At 32.8% G+C, this 15,434-nt stretch overlaps 1 protein-coding gene across 3 annotated transcripts in view; it reads right to left on the reverse strand.

Moving 5' to 3' along the window:
- Positions 1–15,434, reverse strand: part of LOC118187551 (nuclear receptor subfamily 2 group C member 2-like) — a 313,745-nt gene that overhangs the window by 140,344 nt on the left and 157,967 nt on the right. Inside the window, exon 1 of one of the 3 annotated variants that reach the window (XM_085809578.1) lies at positions 7,127–8,501. The exons of 1 other annotated variant lie outside the window; for it this stretch is intronic. The gene's annotated coding sequence lies outside the window, so the exon portion shown is untranslated. Of the gene's footprint in view, positions 1–7,126; positions 8,502–15,434 lie in introns of those variants that run through there. One more of the 3 variants, XM_085809581.1, reaches the window with a different exon arrangement.

A 15,434-nucleotide genomic window follows, 5' to 3' on the forward strand; every position in this document is an offset into this window, starting at 1 on the left:
CATTCTTAAGGTTAAGTCTAATTGATAAATTATACAAGTAAGACGTCACAAACTCAATGTAATAATAAATTCTCATCATAACAATGCATTATTTACTGCACTACTAAATAATATAAAATACATTGCATTCTAAAATATACTCTCTCTCTCTCGTACGTATAAAAATTAGGGAATCTGAGATTTTAACTCAATCTTCAAAAGATGAATGAAAAGAAGAAATGCAGTTCCTTTACTGTACTGTATAACATTCTTTTCCAAATGATGGTAGAGGTTTGGTTTATTATATTATGCTAAAGTACAAGACGGCGATTTGTGAACAGGAAGGGTTGCCTTCGTGGAGCTCTTTCTAAGGGAAACTGACTCATATTCGTTTTACACATGGGTAAAAACCCAATGTAGCCAGCCTGGTCGCAGACATTTGAACCCAGGTCAAACTACCAGCGTTCGACGGTCTTATCGGGCCGGTCATTCAAAGGATGATAGAAATGAGAAGCATTCATTTTCCTAGAACTAAAAGAAAAATACCTGTTTTCTTGCGTTTGTAGCACTACTTGTCTTATATTTTGGGCCTTTCAATGTGTTAAAAAATCTAAGGTCAGAAGAGCTGCGATAACACTTTACTAATAAGAATATACGTTGAACTGCTAGGAGGAAGAACGGATGAAAGTTTAGAAAGAAGAAGTATGGGTATGGAAACAAAATAAGTAAAATACCCTTTAATCACTGACAGCCTACCAATATGCAATGTATTTATGACCATCAAGCTTGGGGTGTGAGCTATAAGTTCGAAACATTTCTTGTAATCTCAGAATACACCTAAGGTGTAGCAGTGGCCATTTCCGTTCCTCGCATGTACACTGATGGACATTAAAATTGCATCATCATAAAGAAAAGCAATTAGCAGAATCATATTTATTTTAAGAATGCAGTATAACGGAGGAACGAAATGATTAAAATTTCATATAATTTTGAAGCGAAAAACATACAGAGATCTGAATCCCAAACATTCGTCTCTGGCAACAGTAACAGCTGGTATACAGATGCTGCGGATATTGGATGACCGTTATTCCACAGTTCATCAATCATACTGTTTAGCAGGTGTTATTGTGCCAATCTCTCTGTAATTATTGAATACACTTTTCAGTGGGAAGAACGCGCCGTGCATTGCCAGAACATTGCATTGAGAAAACGAAATATAGTGCGAGTAACGTAGGTTTCGCCCTGTTTTTACTGAAAGGCATGGCAGCCATGGTATTTAAGCCTCAGTAATAGTATAACGGTGGTTGGTCACAGTACCGGATATGAGGGCTAGCGAAAGAACAATATGTGAACTGGCATTCCGTATCATCAATCTAGGTGCTAGGCGGGTGTGACAATGAAGTCAGCGATTAGTCAGATTTGTGTAATCAAATGACATCAAACACTGTCAGTAACTAATTATAAAACATTGGACTGTTATCCCAAGGTACACCAAATGCGGTCTAGCCGTTATCACAGCAAAAAAGATAATGTCGAACAGCAGAATTAAGTTTCACAAAAGTTCACATAACGACACTGATTTATTAAACTTCGGATTGTATAGACTGATAATGAAGCAAACAGTGGATCCTGTATTAAATATGAGGACGGAATATAAAATCCATTCACGGATACTCTTTCTGGCTTATAGACTGCGAAGTATTTCCTAATGTAATATGGAAAGAAGAAGATGTATTTAACGATTTCCAAAAAACTGAAAACTAAACTGGAAAGTGAAATCTATCAAGGAAACACACACTGTATAATACTACGTTTATTTTCTAAACAGTAATATATTGCGTGAAATAATTAGAGCCGGGATAAAGGCACTTGGCTCAAGTGAAAGGCCAGGAGGGAGGAAATGAGTTTTTGTGGTGTTTCCTCATTTAAAACTTAAATACGATGCAATTTCCATTAAAAAAAAATCCTTCACGAAGTCAACTCACTCCTTAAGCCCTTGTATGCTTTACCATACTGAATAAAACAAACATAATAGAAAAATGTATCTTTCTTTACAGAAAAGAATAGAAGAAAATATTCTTGAAAAACGTGAAAATTTACCATTAAAGATGAATATATCAACAGAATAAGCACTATGGAAAGGAAATGTTAATAAATCAGATTGTCAAGAATCACTTGGAAAAAAATTAATTTTCCAGAAAAATATCTTTTTCACGATAGAAATGAGAGCTATTTTAATCTCGCAACTAAAATGGAGATATCAAGAATTAAATTGTGATAGTTTTCGATTTTCAGTTTCTAACTGGTGAAAAATCAATGTCACTAGATTTAATTATTTCAAAAAGGAGAAGCTTAGTACTTAAAACATTCAAATAATATAAATGAAACAGGTACTCCATCAGAAATATATATTTTTTTAAAAACTCTGCTCTTTTCAATAATTCTGGTTTACTAGAGCAAAATCAGGTTTTCTAAATATGATCAGGAGGATTGCGTTTTAGTTGAATCAAATCTTAATACGGAAATTGTGTTAAGAATAATTTTGATGTTGTCATTTACTAATGCTAGGATGAAAGAAGCTTCAGAAAACATGAAATGTAAAAAAACTTTTTAAGCAGAATCAACTGTTTAAGCATCTCATGCTTCACCACACCAGGTAATTAAGAAAGGCATAATTGACGTTTTCATCTAAGAATAATAAATTATTACATGTACTGATTTTCTGAATACATAAATTTATTATTAGTAATATTATAATATATTTGGTATTATTTAGTATGATTAATTACCTTTGTTGAATATAAAAATATACAGATAAAGATAAAAATATTTTTAACAATACATAGATCATCCGATATTGGATGGAAGGCTAAAACAGACGCCGTACTGGGGTTAAATATCGGTTATAGCACTGGAATTCAAACTTTATGGCAGTAAGACCCCCTAAAAATGCAAAGAACCCGAAAATCAATTTCGCGACCACAAACAGAGCATCGACCCTTAGTTATATATCATCAACACAGATTTTTTTAGGCTTCTGATCCACCTCCTGACCCACTGTAAATTTTTCGCAACTCTATTTGGGGTTTGAATACCACTGGGTTCGAGCAACGTAAAAAAAGCCTTATTCAGTATGTGCGCTTTGGAAGATGGATGACAGAAAGAAAGGGGTTGATATTTGTTTATTTGATTACGGGAAAGCATGGCAGGGCTATTTGCCTAAGGGAATGAATGTCTTCGTGAAGAACTTTCTAAAGAAAAATGGCTCACATCTGCGTTACACATGGGGGAAAACACGGGAGAAAACTGGAAATTTATCTGCTATTTTTATAGGATATACCTTTGTTGAAGAAATTCAGCAATTATAAAATGATAATTCTTTTTTAGAAACGTAGAAGCTGAATTAAATTAATGAGCAATTTGCAAAATTTTAAAAACTTGTTAGTTTTAAATTTTGGATACATTAAATTATTCATTTTGCAGCTCAGAAATATGACTGTTTTTCATTATTTTCTGGCCCTAATTCTCTGAAGAAATGTTACGAGATATGAAACACCTCGTTATTTATTTATTTCCTCCCCCCCTCGGTTTTTACTTTCTTATACTTTAAAGTATTATAAGTTCCAGCTGTTGCGAAATGATTTACAATTTTTTTCTTTATTGTATATGTGTGCTTGTATATATAATGTAAATAAAATAAAAAATAAGCACGTTTAAAATCAATCTTATACTCAATTTGGAATAAACCAAACGCAAAAGCCAAGAAATAGAAGCCCAACGACAAACCTCAAGAAATAAAGGGGGAAAACAAGCTAAAATGAAATATGATACCATCATGTTTGTCTGCATCGTCATCAAGGGGTCGGTGCGACGAATGAAGAAAATAATAAAACTTTAAAAAAGAAAAAAAAAAAAAAAAAAAAAAAAGAAAGCCCGTTTATGAAGTGACAAGGACACAAATTAAAATTTAAAATTACAAACTAATAACCTTAAACAATCAAAGCAATCTGACCAACCCCTACAGGCTGAGTAAGCAGTGCAAAAACTGTAGCATCAAAGAAAAAAAAAAGGTACAGAAATTCAAAACGATTGCAAAATAATAGACAAGTTTCCAAAAATTGAGCAGTCCAAAAAAGTAAAATCTGACACTTAAAAAAACAAAACCACATGGAAATCCTTTAATTCAAAATTGAAAAAACAAAAGTAAATGCAAAGTCTTGAAAACACACGGGCCGGGTTAAAAAATAAAAGCAAAATGCATAAAAGAGTAAAAAGGCTTAAAAATCCTTTTTTTTTTTTTTTTTAATTTCAGTGGACCGAGTTGTAAAACATGCAAAACGTAAGTAATCCAATGCATGTATAAACAGGCTATTTCATTTATTTCGTTTCTTTCGCTGCACCAACCTCCTGATGACGATGCAGCGAAAGATGTAAATATCAATTTTCATTTTTGGTATGATTTGCCCCCTGTTTCTTGAGGTTTGCCACTGTGTTTCTGTTTTTCGGTTTTTTGCATATGATTTATTCCGAACTGAGTATAAGATGGACTTCAAACGCCTTTATTATATATATATATATGTATATAAATGTTTTACAGAAAATAAATATCCGAGCAAATTACTGCAGTCATTTGTGATTATGTTATTTAAAGGATTTGGAATCATGAAAGTTAGTCAGAAAATTTAAATATACAACTACCTCCTTTATGAATTTTTTAATGCAGAAAAGGAAACAACTGCAATGATATATTTAATCGTTAAGGGACAGAATCAAGTTGTTGGACCACAGAAAAGGAACACTCTCGTTAAAAAGAGTGACGGTTAAAAAAAAATTTCTCTCTCCAAGCGAATCCCTCCCTCTTTTAACGCTATTTGTGATAATATCATAGCAGAATTTGCTAGCAGTAATAAAGTACATAAAAATGGTGAAGAAAATTTTAAAATATTCTTTGATTAAGATTTATCTAATAACAATAAGATAAAAACTAACTGACAGGGGGTATTGAAAGGGGTCTATAAGAATGATATAGATGCGTCTATAAAACAGAAGTAATTTAAAACGTTTTCTTGGAGAGTATTCTTACTTCCAATTAATTCGATAAAAGAATCTTTCTTTGCCTTTAAAGGGTTTTTTTTTTTTTTTTTTTTTTTTTAAAGGGAAGAAAAAGGGTTTTATAAATAGTACACTGTTAAAAGAAGATCCTATTAGGTAAAAAGTGCCAGTGCTGCCTGTTAACTACCATTAAATTAAATTCATTGCGCCTATGACATTATTCTTGTCTTCAAAGCAAATATTATCAATAACAAGTTTTTAATGTGCGTCATTCTATCTCGTTCTTTATTATTTATTCAACTAACTAATGCTAGAAATATATCTTACGTTTAGAAAAATTTACCGTATTCAAAATCAGCTGTTGAGGAAAATACTTTTCTCGCTGAACAAACCTGGTGCATATATCTTTCCGGACAGAAAAATGTTTGGCATCTATTGTCTTTAATTAATAAATATCTTATAACAAAAAGATTCTCATGTTTAGACACACTTTTATGCCTGAAGGGGGGAGTAATACAATCAAAAAAATTTTTTTTTTTTTTTTTAAGCTGAAGTTCTAGTTTCCTTATCAGTTGTATGCATATAAAGGTCACCTCTTAAAGGCTCTATAAATTTTGCTCAGTTCGCTTAACCCGTACGAACTTCGTTCCAGTTTACGGCTAATACTATATTAACTAATTAAAAAAGCACAGAATCACCACTGTAGATATTTATTAATTGTACTTGTAGATATTTATTAATTGAAGAACTAATAATTAAAGTTAACATTTTTGTTAAGCACCTCATTTTTCTTATCTCCCCTCACCGGTAAAATACGCGATTAATTAATAGATCACTTTTTTCATCCTGGTGGCAATATAAAAAAACAACGATTTCTAGTTTCTGAACTAGGTAAACAACAAAACCAATGTTACTGAAAGTTATGTCTTACATAGCTTAAACAACAATTTACTGCAAATACACTCATAAACTGGAAATAAAAACCTGACTCGAGAGGTTATAAAACCATTTAAAGGCATATAACCTCTAGAACAATTTATTGATTCACTTTTGCGGATTACACTTACTATTAAAATATACTGTTAATTTGAATATGATTCAGGCATTGTACATATTATATTATTACATATGTTTTAATAATGTATAAGCTGTTCCCGTAGGTTCGCAATTTAAGACTAGAACAGTAAAAAAAAGTCAGTTATAGCGCACAGTTTTCTGTTTGGGGCAGTGCATGACATTCTTTAAGGGAACGGGAATAGCATAATTACTATTACACCTTTGATTGAACAAATCTCACAAGAAATAACTTTTTTTAAAATATATTAAAAAAAGTGATTAAGCAAATTCATATTCTAAAGTTGATGACTGAAGTAAAATGATTTTTTTTTCAATACAGGGGAATCTTATAAAATTATGTGTAAGTAAAATATATGTGAAGATAAACAATAACGAGTATTAATTATTATTTTTACTTACACATAATAAAATTATGTGTAAGTAAAATATATGTGAAGATAAACAATAACGAATATTAATTAAGACTATAGATCCGGTTGTTTTGTATACACAAACATCAACAAACAGAAGTATTTGCTTACATTTAAGTTTGGTTTCATGTCTAATAAAAAAGAGTATATTCTAAATTGTTTGCACTTCAATGTGAAATTTATAACAATGATTCCATATGCTGCCGACCTTCCAGAAGATCGACTTTAGAATACAACTTCAAAAACAGATCGATGTTTACGGAATCAGCGTTTAAGTTCTATCTCAAAAGCTAATATGTTTAAAAGAATATTATACGTATGAATGAATGAGAATAATTTCGGAAGCTCTAATTAACATTTCAGAATTTACCGGATATCATAGATAAATGCAAGCGTAAAAATACCTATTTAAATTTTATTATTATTAATATTTCATTTTACATTCTGAGAAATTTAAGGAAATACTTACGAGTTCAGTTTAATATTCCTTTATCGTATTCAAAAATTACATAATTGATTATCAGTAGTTTCGAAAGCAAAGATAAAAAAGGAACCTTTACCATCTAAAATATACAGGTTATTAGCGACGAAAGAATAATTCAACTCACCTGCGTTATCCGTAAAAGTCACCCTAAACACATGGAGGAGAGTTAATCCATTTGAAACCACGGGTAAGAATAGTAATCCATATCTTAAAAACAACAGTAATGAGTGGAGTAGATCCTTGTCTGTCGTGTAGAGTATCACAGAAAAGAGTCACAAAACACAAACGTGGAACGTCGGGGTAAAATGCTACCTCATGCTTCGTTAAAAGCGACGGTAAAAAGGTCGTGATGCAACGAGCGCGGTTGCGTACTTTGACCACGAGCAGGCAAAGCTGAGGTCAAATAAGGTTGGCGGCGACAAAAGCTAAAGCGAGAGGACTTTTACGCAGTTCACTTCCACTGCTTCGCCACAGGTACACTGACAAACGTTACGTGCGTAGACAAAGGTTGAAGAGAGGGGGAAAAAGTTACGAAGGTATCTGCTTCACGCCGTTCTGCAGGGTAAATGTCACCAGAGTTCACATTCGTTTCGGCAGCTGATAATGCTGGTGGCTCGTTCTCTGCTAGAGATAGATATTTCGCTCCGGAGAGGGAAAAACCGTTAGATAAAAATAAAGCAACGTTAACTATTCTAACATAACATGAAAACTGATATTACGTCTCCCAGTTTAACATTCGAATGAGAGAAAATTAGTCGTTTCTTATTTATCACACTTGGATTCATTTAATATCATACAAAGAACACTTTGAAATTTGTCACCAGGAAAATCTTCAAAAAATAGGAAGCACGTTAGTGCACCGATTGAAACTATAATATGCATAAGCACTATTTCTTCAGTTTGGTTTAGAACATATTTCCTTTCGTAACTTCGTAAATATTTCCTTTAAAAAAATGGGCTCATTAGCTGATAAAATATATCCAGTGACTTTGATTATAGAGTAATGTGAAAAAAAATACTCCAGCTCAGTACGCACAATAGAGATTTTAAATAGGAAAACTGCGTAACTCGGAAAAAAAAGTTGCTTTAAATTTCACAGTATCCATTTCTGCTTCATTTTCCTCCGAAGGTATATCGTAGCTTTCCATTTCAAGTTCACACGTTAAAGATCAATAGTCAATCACATGAGATCTGCGTGAAAAAAAAAAATTCTGTATATGGTTGAATTTGCGAGTATAGAGAAAATCCATGCACAGTAAGTTTTCGCAAACACTACTAATAGACAAAACAAAGTAAAAACAAGTCACGCAGAAGGCAAAGAGCAGTTGTCACAAGGCCAAAAAACAATGGCGGCTCAATAGCAAGGAGCAGAAATAATTAAATCCGGAGGAAAAAAGCTCCCATGAATGGTTCAAGAGGCTCACGGAATAGGTCCCGTGGTCAGGTGAATTAATCGCGGATGCCCACACAGGTGCATGCACAGCTGCAACGCTACTTGCTATGACCTCCGCACTATGCTCTGCTAGCATGGGCCAATGTAGAGGTGGGTGCCACGCCAGTGGCCTTGGCCTATCGCTACGTTCTAGTCCAGCGGCCACACCTGCTATCAGGACCACTATTTCCACCTGGAGAACGCGAGTGGTTTTTTTCTCCTCCCTTTGCTGGGTCTAGTTGGATTATTAGTAGTTACCTTACTTTTTCCTCACTCGCGCTATGTGAAAGGACGACGGATACGCTAAGTGCCAAATAATTACGCCTTTTCTGATGGGAAATTTCGCATTTATTAAGAGCTTTCTTTTGCTTTGTGATGTTAATATGATTTTAAAGTCTTAAAAGCATTAGTGAACGGCATAATCTTATAACATGCCAAGACTTAATATTTTTCTGATATAGTGACGTATTTTATTAACATGCCAGTTCCAGTATCAACGGACGTTATAATATTTCCGACATTCTCAGATTGTTTTTAAACAATATTTTAGAATATTTATGATTATTCTATATTCTAGGAAAAAAACGATGAAAGGAAAAAAGATTTCGTATGGGTTTCAATCTTGTCAAAGGAAATGTTATATATTTAATCTTGCGTTATTTTTTCAGAACATCTGGAACTAATGGTGAATGAAAAATATATAACGAATAATAATTCAATAAGAAAAGTTTATTAACTACTTATTATTAATTAAACAAACAACTGTTCATGAAAAGTTTTATATAATATATTTGGAAAATGATTACGAATTTAAATATTTAAAGCTCAGACATAAGTGTAATTTATATAACTGCCGTTATTAAATTTTTACCTGAATGCATTCATCACATTATAAACTGTGAATGAAGCTGCTACAAAGTTTTATATGAAGTACATTATCTTAATGCATAGCTTACAAAAAATAAGCTGTGCATGCAGTTGCGCAATTTTTTATAAACGATAAACACTAAAGACCCAATCATTTGACATACCACGAAACCCTAATTCAGAGTACAAATTATTATTATTACTCTAGCATTTACAAGGTATATTACTATTATAACATTTTTTTATTCATAACAATACATTTTCCCCCTAATATACAGTTTTTATACAAGGCTCTGCACACTGTAAAGAACTTATCTTTATTTTCCCAAGAAATAATTTTTGTACTACAAGTATAAAAAAATAAAAGAGTTCAGTGATTTCGATAATACAGAAATCATGTCATCAGGCTTATACTAAAATGTTGTTCAGTTTTTCTGTTTTAATAATCAACGTTACCCGACATTACCATTTATGCGGCCCAAACCAGTGATCGATTAGTTAAGAAAACTGAATGCTGGCAGTTCGATCCAGGTTCGAATTCTGGCGAACGTGCCAGCTACATGATTGGTTCTCTCCGTAACGTGATAACGAGCGTAATGTAACGTGATAACGAGCAAGTTTCATTAAAAAGTCCTCCACGAAGGCATCCTTGCCCCTTAAGCAGATAGCTCTAGTGTATTTAAATAACCTAACCTATGTGACCTTTCCGTCTCATTTATGTCTGATTCTATTGTACTGACTACAAGAATTAAGTTATGTGCGAATATTTTTAAAACTGAAAGCTAAAATTTACACTGCATTTCCTTATTATAAGTGTATGAAAAGTATGTAATAAGTGCAGAAAAAAATGGTACCTAAAAATAACGTGCTGAAAACTGCACTAATTTAGCAGTAATAGAAAAATAATAATAGCACTAAAATAAGTAATGTAATATGAATTTAGAGTAGTTTATTATTCTTATTATTCTATAATAAATTACCAGTAAGCTCAAATACATCACTCTTGTTCTGACATGAAGGTTCATGAATTAAAAAACGAACTGCAGTTTAGGCGGGGAAAGCATTTGAAAAGACACATACTTTAAAATAAATGTACTTTAATAAAAAATATTTTGAAGGAAGTCAATGCAGTTGAGATCTAAGTATGACGAAAAATTCAGATTAATTTTAAATTCTTTCGTAATGCAGACACAACTCGCAGTTAGGATGTCTCAATTTAATAAAAAGTTCATCATCGGTGTGATGCAATATTCCCATGAAGGAAACTTCGGGGAATTAATAATTGTTCCAAGATTTACATACCCATGAACAATGGAATGCACACGTTATCACGCGCGTCCACATTCATGTTAGACGTACTTAAAATAATGCAATCTAATAACCTAACTTAACCTAACCGTATTCATGTTACGCATTGTAAAAATCACAAAACCCTCTCATGTAGCCAGTGTTCAAAAGTCTTACACCTCGAGCACTAATAGGCACATTTTTTCAATTTACAATACAAAAATTTCGTTTATAACTCTTATTTGTATATACCTCTAAAATTTTAATTAATAATCGTCTTGTCTGCTTAATTTTTATCGTATGTAAAAAACTGTTTTTAATTAATTTGCTTGTCTACGTTTGCCCAATTTTGCTCTGAAAAACATTTTTCTCAACCACACCGCACCATACAGAGTCCGCATGAAAATTTAAATTTCGTATTTGTTTGCTGAAAGGTGTAACTTGACCAAAATTGTCTAAATGTCTACTATATATATATTTTTTTTTAAACAGCAGTCATGAATTTAAAACCAACAGTTCAAGAAGTATTCACTCATGTAAACTTTCTTAATTAGTAGAAAAATGTCTCTGAGTTTTTAATACATTCCTTGTCTGTTGGAAATGATTTTAATGTCGATATTTTTAATATATTAAATTAGGTAGATACTACAGCTTCATGAAATAAAGTTCATCGTGAACATAGGAAAAATTAATTTCTAAGCAAATATACACGAATTTATATAGCAGTTACACATAGTGAGAGATTAAAGTAACTATACACCATGCATAAAAATATTTGAAGCCCATTTATTTTATGTTAATTAGCTCTCAATTTGTAATATATTTCTTGCTTGTAATATATAACTTATAATATATTGTTGGTAATATATTTCAAAATGACAGGAAATATCAAATGCTTTAAACTAGAAATAGTTTTTGCATATATGATAAATTAATACAAACTCCTCTACAGAAAATCTGGCTTATAACGAACACCTGGATACAACGAAGTTTTTTTTTTTTTTTTTTTTTCCTTTTTAATACTGCCCAGTTTCCTATATATTTAATGTAACTTACACGGCTATAGCAAACCTCCAGACTTATGAAAATCGGATGTAACGAACTTTAAGGAGATTTTCGATTGAAACATCTCTTATATTATCCCCCCCCCTTTTTTTAATTTTACAAGTTCTAACTGAAAAATAACTAACCCTTAAAATCATATATGTTATTAGGATCGCGAAAAACAAGTTTACGTTACTGTTATTTTATCCACACATGTGTTCTAAACAAATGTTGTTCGAGGCAGATTTTAGATGATAAATTAGATGTGGGTTTTTAGATGATAATCCCTTTTTCTTATGGAATCAGATAAAGCGAACCACTGGATATACCGAACCAACTTACCCTTCAAGTTCGTCATAGAGGGTTTGACTTGTTAAAATATTAACAATGCTTACATTATAAAGCACAAACTATTCATACACTTAAAAAGTTTTAATATTCTCGCATGCAAATCGTTTTGCTACCATAGTAACAACTAGTTACGTAATTTATTGCTTACTTCTGCTTGTTTTAAAGTTGCGTGAGTAAATCTATTATTTTTTCTTAAAAATGACCAACAAACGCTAGCTGATGTCAGAAATGTTATTCTAAAATTGTTCAGAAATGGTAAATCATTACGTGACATAGAAGTCTAGTATAGAAATTCATGATACTGTACAATATATTGTAAATATGTTTAAAAAGACTAGAACTATAGAAAATAAGTATCATTATCGGACGTCATCGAAGTAAAGCAAAAAATATGATTAATTCATTTTGAAGAAAATTACATTAAATCCTTTCCTAATCTCTTCTCCGAATGTGTTAGAACTTCAGGAAGCTATCAGAAGGATTCACTTCCATTCAGGAAGTTCAAAAGAACAACCAGAAATCAATTAAAACAAAAATATGCATATTTAGTTCGAATAGCTACACGAAAACCATTCATAAGTAAACCTAACAAAGATAAAATATTATTAGAATTTTAGAATTCATTAAAAAGGCCATAAAAAATTAACATTCAGGTAAATTCTACGGATGAAAGTAAATTTAATGCTCAATAATCAGACGCACAAAAATAAGCCCGAACGAAATCTGACGATTAGGTTCAGTTATTCGAATAAGTCAAAATACACGACGGCTATATCCCTAAGAGGAGGAATGCCTTCGTGGAGGATTTCCTAAGAGATTCGGCTTGGTTTAGTTTACTATGGCTATCTACCAAAGGGAAAGGATGCCTTCGTGGGAGACTTTATAAGGTAAACTGATTCGTAAACGTTCATGCAGCCAGACCGTTCGTCTTGATTCGAACCCAGGTCGGAACTACCAGTGTCCAGCAATTTCTCCGCTTGGCCGCTGGTGGGCCTATTTTCTAAGAAAAATTAGCTCGCATAGATGTTACACATGGGTAAAACCAATCAAGCAGCACAGGCAGGGTAAAGTCGCTAAACACTAGTAGTTCGACCTGGGTTGAATTAAAAGTGAATGGGTTGGTTTTAGGGACGTTTTCGTGGTTTTCCTCGTGTGTATAGTGGATGAGAGCTAGTTTCCTTCAAAACGTTCTCCACGAAGGCATCTCTCTCCTTAGCCAGATAACCCAGCGTGCTTTGCAATGATCAAATAAACCAAAATCGAATCTAACATACAGCCACCCTGTCTGCCCGGGAAAGAACCTAGGTCAAACTCCCAGTATTCAGCTGTTCAGCGGTCTTAATAACTCGGCGAATGATGAGGCCACCCACACCAGTCCCGAGTGATTAAGACCGCTGAATAGTGGTAGTTCGACCTGTTTGAGGTTCATGGCAAGACGAATAGACAGGCTGCATAGTTGGTTTTCTAAATGTGTAACATGAATACGAGACAGTTGCTCTTAAAAAGTCTTTTACGGCGGCATCCTTCCTCTTATATAGACAGCTCTAGAGGCATATTCAAATAACAAAAACAAAAACAAAAACAAAACAAAACAAAAAACTGGTCAGGTCAAAAAGCCGTCGAGAGCCATATTTCGTTTTGGTTTGGTTTCTTTAACTGTGAGAAAGCACACGAGGGCTATCTGCCTAAGAGGAAGGATGCCTTCGTGGAGGACTTTCTAAGCGTTATTGGCTCGTATACACGTTACACATGGGGAAAACCATGAAAAGGCCCATGCCGCTAGCCCGTTCGCCAGGATTTGAACCCTGGACCTACCTACCAGTGTTCAACGACTTTACCGCTCGCATAATTCACAAGTGCACATAAGTATCGCACTGAAGGAGGGGTTTTCAAACATGGACCAATGAGCTTCTATTGCTCTTGTGACGCTGCATCTTTGAAACTGTGCATATGAAAGCATGTTGCCGTTTACATTTTACATTGCATTTGTTTCACAATTATAAATGTATGACGTAGAAATGTTGCTATCATTTTAGTAGAAAATCTCGTATTGCTTTCATTTTATAAGCTCATTTAATCGCCAACATTACGCACTGATATTCAGATTAATGCTTGTGATATATTATCACTCTTTATATCGAGAAAATGACTCAAGCTACAATTAGCCTCGAAGATTATGCATTTACTAATACCTGTGAATTAAGAGAGTTCAGGTGTATAATTTCTTATTGAGCTAAGAATAACTGGAAATATTACAATGAATCTAGCAGTTTATAATCTCAATGCTTGCATTCCTTTGATTTTGAAAGTTTAAGATTCAAAATATGTATTATGAATGATCTAACATTAAAAGTTAATTAGAACCTAGGGAACGTAGGGAATAAATAAAATATATTTATTGCGAATAAGATAAATTCATTCCTTTTTAAGAAAATACATTTAATAGTGAACAGTTATTAATGCAAAATTTAACAAAGTGAATGTGTAGTAAATTTCACTTTCAATACAGCTGTGCATTGGCTATTATTACAGAACATCTTTTTCATATACAATGCAGTAAAAAAATGCTAAGACTTCTACTATTTACTTATATAGTTCTGCTTATATTTGATCTAACTCTCGTACTGAAAATTTTCATAAAAAATCCATGATGCTTTGATTAATTTGTACAAGAAATTCCGTGGCAAAAAATTTTTAACCATCTTGCTTAAAGCGCCGCGAAGGTCATGTGAAATGACAGAAATAATTACTGGAACCCCATGGGTCCATTCTAGAAGCCACTCCTTCGGTGGCGGTATAGATGTGCATTTCCGACATATGCTGACTGGTCGGGCGCTGATGGGCCTGCCATATGGTTATCGGAATATTTAAAAAACTAGTTTCAAACAAAGTAAGTAAAATCTGGATCTTTCTCGAAAATTTTACTTTCAACAAGACAATGATCCCAAACACAAAACTCGAACTATCAACAAATGGTTGTTATACAATACACTACATATTTCTGGAAACCTCACAACAGTCATTAGACTTTAAACGAATGTAGTTGAAAAGACACGAAAACTAAACATAATAAGAGCTCAATATTAAATAAACTTGACCTTAAAAGGCATTATTTAGTAAAACAGTGGGAAAAAATTAACAAAGTGGTATGCTTGAATTTTTTAAATTCAAAACCTATACGCTTTTAAGCTACTAATAATGCAAAAAGGAGATTGCACTACGTATTAATATGTTTTTCTTGCTTTTAATATTAACGTTATGCGCATGAATAATATGCAAAGATATCTTCTAACTTTATTACACGTCTGTGTTCAGTCTGTCAGATGCATGCTGAGATACCTTTCAGTGATGTTTTATACATTTATATACTGCGAATCAGTATATTCAAACTAAACATTCTTCATAAAATTTCAGATTGTTTTCAAACCCATACAAGTAAGTATACGAATAC

This window comes from Stegodyphus dumicola, chromosome X2, assembly GCF_044657685.1.
Source record: "Stegodyphus dumicola isolate Sdum_Otavi_A_Nest chromosome X2, ASM4465768v1".
Classification (NCBI taxonomy): Eukaryota; Metazoa; Arthropoda; class Arachnida; order Araneae; family Eresidae; genus Stegodyphus; species Stegodyphus dumicola.